Source organism: Salmo salar, chromosome 22, assembly GCF_965601325.2.
Source record: "Salmo salar chromosome 22, fSalSal1, whole genome shotgun sequence".
Classification (NCBI taxonomy): Eukaryota; Metazoa; Chordata; class Actinopteri; order Salmoniformes; family Salmonidae; genus Salmo; species Salmo salar.
The window spans coordinates 4,933,792-4,940,973 of record NC_138312.1 but is presented as its reverse complement, the minus strand read 5'-3'; the positions used below and the strand labels follow the sequence as shown (position 1 = coordinate 4,940,973).

Here is a 7,182-nt window from a genome sequence, read left to right as displayed (position 1 = left end):
AATGACACTTGATGTTTTCTGGGCTAACAATGTAAGAAATAATACATAAAAACAAAACAAAGAACTGCATAGTTTCCTAAGGACCTGAAGCGAGGCGACCATCTCTATCGGCGCCATCTTGGACATTCTCTCTTTTTATTTTTTTGTGTTTGATTTAGGAAACTTTATCAAATAACCTCTTTACATTTGCACTAAAGGAGATATCCCTTTGGCACAAACTTTGGAGGAGCAGAGGACCACAGGCAGATCTGTCATGTCTCTGCAGTTGTGAAATCAAACTCCCTCAGGACAAACAATCATGCATGTTTTCTTACCCTCTCCCATGTTGAGAATCTTAAGTTCTCCCTGGTCCAATTAATGATTGTTTCACCCTCTATCACAGTTTGTAAAGTGGGAAAGATCAATTACTTTTTGATGAGGGAACAGAAATGATTCTATACCTATCAACAAAGTAATTCCCATTTGGAAAAATAGTTATATCAGTTGTAATGTCTATCTTTCGAGCTTTCTTGGCTCGGGTACCTTCACTCCCACACATGACAAAAATACCACAGAGCAGTGCTCGTTGAAGCAGAGTCCTCATTGACCCCTCCTCACTCGTTCCACCTCCTCTGGGTAGCATTTTACAGTTGTCTGGGTTACATTAGCCCTTCCATAATGGAAGAGAACAATTACAGTCATGGTCGATCTGAAGACATGTAACCAATGGGCGACTGACTGTACACTGAATAGGAAGGAAGACAAAGTTCAGAGTGGATTAAAGTTGATGATGTCAAGTCAACATCATCACATGCTCATGTTTGCCTTAGGCTTTTCTGTGAAATAATTAGAGGACGTATACAATGATTCACATCCATGTACATTATGCTTCACATAATTGTAGCTTATGGGTTTTAAGTGGAATTTTCCTTTTTTCTTGGAAGAAAAGAAACATACAAGCAGTAAATCAGAATGACAATTCAGTTTTACGAACTCATTCCAATGTGTTTTGAATCATTCATCACCCTCGTTGTATATCTCTGTTGTTATTCCTTGAGGAACAGACCAATGTTTCCTGTGTGCTCTATGGGATGACTGATGAGGAATTCATCCCAATCCTTATTATCATTAATTTAACGACGCAATACCAGATATAATGCATCATCCCAATTCCCTCTGGTTATGCAACTGGATGCCAAGGTTTGTCGAAACATGTCAATGTTTGTTTACTGGAAACTGATATATGGTTCATTTTACAACTCCTATGTGAAAGCTCTTTGTTTGGCCGTACCAGAATTTTAACAAACTAGACACACACACACACACACACACACACACACACACACACACACACACACACACACACACACACACACACACACACACACACACACACACACACACACACACACACACACACACACACACACACACACACACACACACACACACACACACACACACACGCAAACTCATTTATCATGGCATCTCTCTGGATTGGGTATGGGTCTTTGCATTCTGGCCAAGAAATCTGACTGAAAGATGATTAGCCTAAGTATTGACCAAATCTGTTTTTCTTATGTTCAATGCCAAACCTAAATGTGCCAGAGTGGAGAGAGCATGTCAAGACTCCATGGATCTGGAGGGAGAGAAAGAGCCGTATTAGAGTAATGTGACGTGACTGAGACACAGACATGGCTGTACATGTTGCCGTCTCTCCACACAAAAGAACAACAAATCTTACCCATAACCACTTCCATCTTATCATCTTCCACTGGCTGATGGCAAATCCTAAAACTGCTCCATCTCTGCACCAAAGCACCTTGACACCGTGGGCAGTTAAGTTTGAACCTCATATGTTTTATGTTATGTGTCTTGTATATACCAATTCGGCACCACACAGAATGTTCCCTCAGGGAATTTGAATTGAAACACTTTGGCAACAGTAAGAGCCTTCTTTGTTCGCCCATTCCTCCTGTTTGTCAGTTCCTAAGGTGTCCAGGCACTTACTGGCTCTGTGTACCCCACCCCCACCTCCTCTTCACCCAGCTTATCATACAGCCTTCACAGCTGGTGTCTTTCACAAAAACACAGCCATTGCTGTAGATCATTTACCCAATTGCACAATTCTAAACCAAATTAGAACAGACAAGTGATTCCTGATGAAAAGTAATTGTTAATAACTTCTTCATGAATAAATAATTATACATTAATAAATTCATACTTATCCCATTTTAAGAGCAACATTTTGTTTTCATCACCACTTATTAAAAATAATCAACTTTCTCTGCAGTCTCCATATTTGTTTAGTGTCAGTCTTTCCTTAAATATGAGTTCAGAGGCACTGCTAATGACTATTGATGCAATGCATTCAGTGACCAGGTTGATGACATTGACAAAATGTAAGAACCAAATGACTATGACTGGAGCCCCATTATACCTGGTTCTAAAATAATTGTGCCCACATTTTTAGACAGGTGTAGACAATCAAAAGACAAATTGTGATCTGATTGTGATCAGTTCTTCCTGCCCACCTCTGGAGGTAGTCAGGCACACTTTGTCTGGATATCTTACAAGTGTAGACGGATCTGGACAGTAAAACCATTTAAATCATAATTCCGCCCTCTAAAATCATTGACAGGTGGAACCATTAATTTATGGCATCAATATGTGTCAAAATAAATATTATTTTGAAAGAATACCTGTCAAATGATTTGCGTACAGGGAGGGACCAGGAAATCTGGTCACAATGTGGACACAATGGACAGATAAGAGACACATTTTAATACCATGAGTAGACGCATGTCTGAAAATGTGGGAATGATTAGAATGTGGACAGGATCAGGACACAGGACACATATTACAACTAGGTATGAATGAAGCTTGGGACTGGAAAGTGCATTAGTCTTTTGAAAGTGAACTGAAGTAGACAAAAAATGCTCTGCTCCACCTCCTTGTGAAGAAAAAAGAGCCTCACATACTGACATGCCCCCTCACGTCATAATCTAAACCATTTTGTGCAGATTACACTCCCCTACAGCGCAAGGATATACAGCCAGACTGGAGCTACAGCCAGGACTCCCATTATCAGGCATCAAACAAGGTAACCATGTCTCTCTTTTTCTCTCATTCTCAAACTAAAAGAGCAGTTATTTTTCTTTCTTTTGACATTCTATACATATATTCAAGTTGATTAGAATTAGTCATACTTTCACATTCTCTCTCTCTCACTCAGAAAAACTGACTAAAAAGCATGTCTGTGAATTTTGAACGTGAGTCATTTCCTGTGTGTTGCTTTCTTCTTGGAAATAGCAGCCAAACCACCCAAAGTTTCATTAAAGAAGTACACAGAGGTTTTGGTCCAGCTGCTATTTCTTGCCAAGGGGCAAAGACAAAATCTCTATTAGATGGTGCATTCTCAACCATTTCCATTTCTATTATGGTGAAGCTGGCATTTTGATTGTAATATGCTGAATATTATTAGGACTTATTTGGACTGTGTGACTAAGTTACTCGACATAGAAAATGGACAATGATTATCATCATATTCGTTCACTATATCATTGTCAATCAAAACAGGTGCCAAGTGTGGACGCCACATAACAGTGTTATCCCTAGGTAGTCATTTATCTACAGTTGAAGTCGGAAGTTTACATACACTTTGGTTGGAGTCATTAAAACTCGTTTTAAAACCACTCCAAAAATGTCTTGTTAACAAACTATAGTTTTGGCAAGTCGGTTAGGACATCTACTTTGTGCATGACACAAGTAATTTTTCCAACAATTGTTTCCAGACAGATTATTTCACTTATAATTCACTGTATCACAATTCCAGTGGGTCAAAAGTTTACATCCACAAAGTTGACTGTGCCTTTAAACAGCTTGGAAAACTCCAGAAAATGATGTCATGGCTTTAGAAACTTCTGATCAACTAATTGACATTATTTGAGTAAATTGGAGGTGTACCTGTGGATGAATTTCAAGGCCTACCTTCAAACTCTGTGCCTCTTTGCTTGACATCTTGGGAAAATCAAAAGAAATCAGCGAAGACCTCAGAAAAAAAATGGTAGACCTCCACAAGTCTGGTTCATCATTGGGAGCAATTTCCAAACGCCTGAAGGTACCACGTTCATCTGTACAAACAATAGTACGCAAGTATAAACACCATGGAACCACGCAGCCACCATACCGCTCAGGAAGGAGACGCGTTCTGTCTCCTAGAGATGAACGTACTTTGGTGCGAAAAGTGCAAATCAATCCCAGAACAACAGCAAAGGACCTTGTGAAGATGCTGGAGGAAACAGGTGCAAATCTATCTATATCCACAGTAAAACGAGTCCTATATCGACAACTTGAAAGGCCGCTCAGCAAAGAAGAAGCCGCTGCTCCAAAACTGCCATAAAAAAACGGTTTGCAAATGCACATGGGGACAAAGATCGTACTTTTTGGAGAAATGTCCTCTGGTCTGATGAAACAAAAATAGAACTGTTTGGCCATAATGACCATCGTTATGTTTGGAGGAAAAAGGGGGAGGCTTGTAAGCCGAAGAACACCATCCCAACTGTGAATCCCGGGGGTGGCAGCATCATGTTGTGGGGGTGCCTTGCTGCAGGAGGGACTGGTGCACTTCACAAAATAGATGGCATCATGAGGCAGGAAAATTGTGTGAATATATTGAAGCAACATCTCAAGACATCAGTCAGGAAGTTAAAGCTTGGTCGCAAATGGGTCTTCCAAATGGACAATGACCCCAAGCATACTTCTAAAGTTGTGGCAAAATGGCTTAAGGACAACAAAGTCAAGGTATTGGAGTGGCCATCACAAAGCCCTGACCTCAATCCTATAGAAAATGTGTGGGCAGAACTGAAAAAGCGTGTGCGAGCAAGGAGGCCTACAAACCTGACTCGGTTACACCAGCTCTGTCAGGAGGAATGGGCCAAAATTCACCGAACTTATTGTGGGAAGCTTGTGGAAGGCTACACAAAACATTTTACCCAAGTTAAACAATTTAAAGGCAGTGCTACGAAATACTAATTGACTGTATGTAAACTTCTGACCCACTGTGAATGTGATGAAAGAAATAAAAGCTGAAATAAATCATTCTCTCCTATTATTCTGACATTTCACATTCTTAAAATAAAGTGGTGATCCTAACTGACCTAAGACAGGGGATTTTTTTACCAGGATTAAATGTCAGGAATTGTGAAAAACTGAGTTTAAATGTAGTTGGCTAAGATGTATGTAAACTTCTGACTTCAACTGTAATTTTAACGTTTTCAAAGTGTCCCATCCAATCGTAAAATGGGTCTTTCTTTGTTTTAAGAGAACAAAGTGAAAGGGCAGGGGTCCAAAAATATAATTTGGACAGCAAAAAGGAAATGCTTGTGGCATCTGAGCTCTATTAGATCAATCAATCAATCAAATCAATCAAATTTATTTTTATATAGCCCTTCGTACATCAGCTGATATCTCAAAGTGCTGTACAGAAACCCAGCCTAAAACCCCAAACAGCAAGCAAAGCATGTGAAAGAAGCACGGTGGCTAGGAAAAACTCCCTAGGAAAAACTCCCTAGAAAGGCCAAAAACCTAGGAAGAAACCTAGAGAGGAACCAGGCTATGAGGGGTGGCCAGTCCTCTTCTGGCTGTGCAGGGTGGATATTATAACAGAACATGGTCAAGATGTTAAAATGTTAAAATTTTCATAAATGACCAGCATGGTCAAATAATAATGATCATAGTAGTTGTCGAGGGTGCAACAAGCACGTCCGGTGAACAGGTCAGGGTTCCATAGCCGCAGGCAGAACAGTTGAAACTGGAGCAGCAGCACGGCCAGGTGGACTGGGGACAGCAAGGAGTCATCATACCAGGTAGTCCTGAGGCATGGTCCTAGGGCTCAGGTCCTCCGAGAGAAAGACAGAAAGAGAGAAAGAGAGAATTAGAGAGAGCATATTTAAATTCACACAGGACACCGGATAAGACAAGAGAAATACTCCAGATGTAACAGACTGACCCTAGCCCCCCGACACATAAACTACTGCAGCATAAATACTGGAGGCTGAGACAGGAGGGATCAGAAGACACTGTGGCCCCATCCGATGATACCCCCGGACAGGGCCAAACAGGCAGGATATAACCCCACCCACTTTGCCAAAGCATAGCCCCCACACCACTAGAGGGATGTCTCCAACCACCAACTTACCGTCCTAAGACAAGGCCGAGTATAGCCCACAACGATCTCCGCCATGGCACAACCCAAGGGGGGGCGCCAACCCTGACAGGAAGACCACGTCAGTGACTCAACCCACTCAAGTGACGCACCCCTCCCATGGACGGCATGGAAGAACACCAGTAAGCCAGTGACTCAGCCCCTGTAAAAGGGTTAGAGGCAGAGAATCCCAGTGGAAAGAGGGGAACCGGCAAGGCAGAGACAGCAAGGGCGGTTCATTGCTCCAGCCTTTCCGTTCACCTTCACACTCCTGGGCCAGACTATACTTAATCATAGGACCTACTGAAGAGATAAGTCTTCAGTAAAGACTTAAAGGTTGAGACTGAGTCTGCGTCTCTCACATTGGTAGGCAGACCATTCCATAAAAATGGAGCTCTATAGGAGAAAGCCCTACCTTCAGCCGTTTGCTTAGAAATTCTAGGGACAATTAGGAGGCCTGCGTCTTGTGACCGTAGCGTACGTGTAGGTATGTACGGCAGGACCAAATCGGAAAGATAGGTAGGAGCAAGCCCATGTAATGCTTTGTAGGTTAGCAGTAAAACCTTGAAATCAGCCCTTGCCTTAACAGGAAGCCAGTGTAGGGAGGCTAGCACTGGAGTAATATGATACATTTTTTTGGTTCTAGTCAGGATTCTAGCAGCCGTATTTAGCACTAACTGAAGTTTATTTAGTGCTTTATCCGGGTAGCCGGAAAGTAGAGCATTGCAGTAGTCCAGCCTAGAAGTAACAAAAGCATGGATTAATTTTTCTGCGTCATTTTTGGACAGAACGTTTATGATTTTTGCAATGTTACGTAGATGGAAAAAAGCTGTCCTTGAAACAGTCTTGATATGTTCTTCAAAAGAGAGATCAGGGTCCAGAGTAACGCCGAGGTCCTTCACAGTTTTATTTGAGACGACTGTACAACCATCCAGATTAATTGTCAGATTCAACAGAAGATCTTTGTTTCTTGGGACCTAGAACAAGCATCTCTGTTT

The 7,182-nt window shown here is 41.6% G+C and overlaps 1 protein-coding gene across 1 annotated transcript in view; it reads left to right on the top strand.

The window, feature by feature from the left end:
• Window positions 1-2,939: 2,939 nt before the first annotated feature.
• Window positions 2,940-7,182, top strand: part of st3gal8 (ST3 beta-galactoside alpha-2,3-sialyltransferase 8) — a 47,283-nt gene continuing 43,040 nt past the window's right edge. Inside the window, exon 1 of the mRNA XM_014165892.3 lies at window positions 2,940-3,082. The gene's annotated coding sequence lies outside the window, so the exon portion shown is untranslated. The remainder of the gene's footprint in view (window positions 3,083-7,182) is intronic.